This window comes from Miscanthus floridulus, chromosome 5, assembly GCF_019320115.1.
Source record: "Miscanthus floridulus cultivar M001 chromosome 5, ASM1932011v1, whole genome shotgun sequence".
NCBI lineage: Eukaryota > Viridiplantae > Streptophyta > Magnoliopsida > Poales > Poaceae > Miscanthus > Miscanthus floridulus.
In genome coordinates, this window is record NC_089584.1 from 33,658,954 (window position 1) to 33,660,352 (window position 1,399).

The window sequence follows — 1,399 nt, forward strand, 5'->3', positions numbered from 1 at the left end:
TTTTTCTGCGTCAAACTCAAATGACTGCCATTTTCTGATCCGTGTTGATGGTATTGTTCATAGTGTGATGACCACGCCACTTCATAGGCCCTGTTCGCTTCTCTTGTAATTCGTCTTTTTTAGCTTGTTTTCTAGTTGGAACAGTATTTTTCTCTCACGATAAACAGTCGGAACAATGTTTCAGCTTGTTTTTTCAGCGAAGCGAACGGAGCCATAATTTTCATAATATCCGTGCCCACTCACCTTGGGAGAAGAAATAGAATAGAGACTGGGCAAGGTGTGCCTATCTATATATTTTGCCAGAATTAAGGACAATTTGTAGCGCCGCATGTACAGAGTTTTTTTGTCAAGCTATAACCAAATCCAACACATGAGTTTTGACGTCTCAGATTAGTTGACGAGTCAAATTCTAATGTCTTCAAGGACCCTGATGCCCTGATTTCGGTCACGCTATCATCGTGACATAGTTATAGCAAAAACTGGTTATAACTAATGTGTAAAGTAGCTGTACGTAATTGAAGTGAACGAAAATGAAATGGACTGGGTGGCTATATATAAAACACTCAGCATCATAAGGCACAAGTCTAGATACAAATTTTCATATTATTTGTATATGTTACAAGGAACGATTAGTGTGAAATTTTACTGGAGGAAAGGACACTAATGTATATTTTTTCTCGTACCCCGGTTTGTTTTAATTTTCATTAGTATTGAGGGCACTCTGACAAGCTGATGTATGTTAGTAAGTTTGTCCTAAGCAAAACTTTTCTAAGTTTCATTAAATTTATGGGAAAATGACAATAATATAATATATATTTCCGATATCAAGTGAGCATTGCTAAATTCACTGTAAAATATATTTTCATAGTTTGCTCTCTTCTTTGATGTGGTAGAAGCTAATATTTGTCTCGGAGTATTTCTATTCGCATGAAGGCATTATTACTACGATAAGATTCCAAGGCTGTACTAGCGCTACCTCTCCAAATCCAACTGGATGCAGGCAAGTTGGAATCCAAACCTTGGGTCCAACATTTAATCATACCAACAATGGCGATGGGAATCAATTAATAATGGGCTCTTAGCTTGTCTTAACCCGGCTTTTCTAATGGAGACGGGAGAATAAATACATACTCCGTAGCAATAATTCACGCATGCATGGCGACGGCAACCCAAAGAATCAATAACAATGAGTACTATATGGCGACTTGTGAGCCGGAAACAGCAAAAAGATTCTAACCTCCGTCCTCTGCGTCAAGTATATATCAGCAAACCAAATATGAATTGCCTCCCGTGAAGTGCGTGGCCCTTCAACGAATAAACGTGGCACAGTCTTGGAGAAAACGACGTCCGACCGTCCGTGTCGCGGTGGATCAGCCTGCTATAGCTACTCGCCCAATTC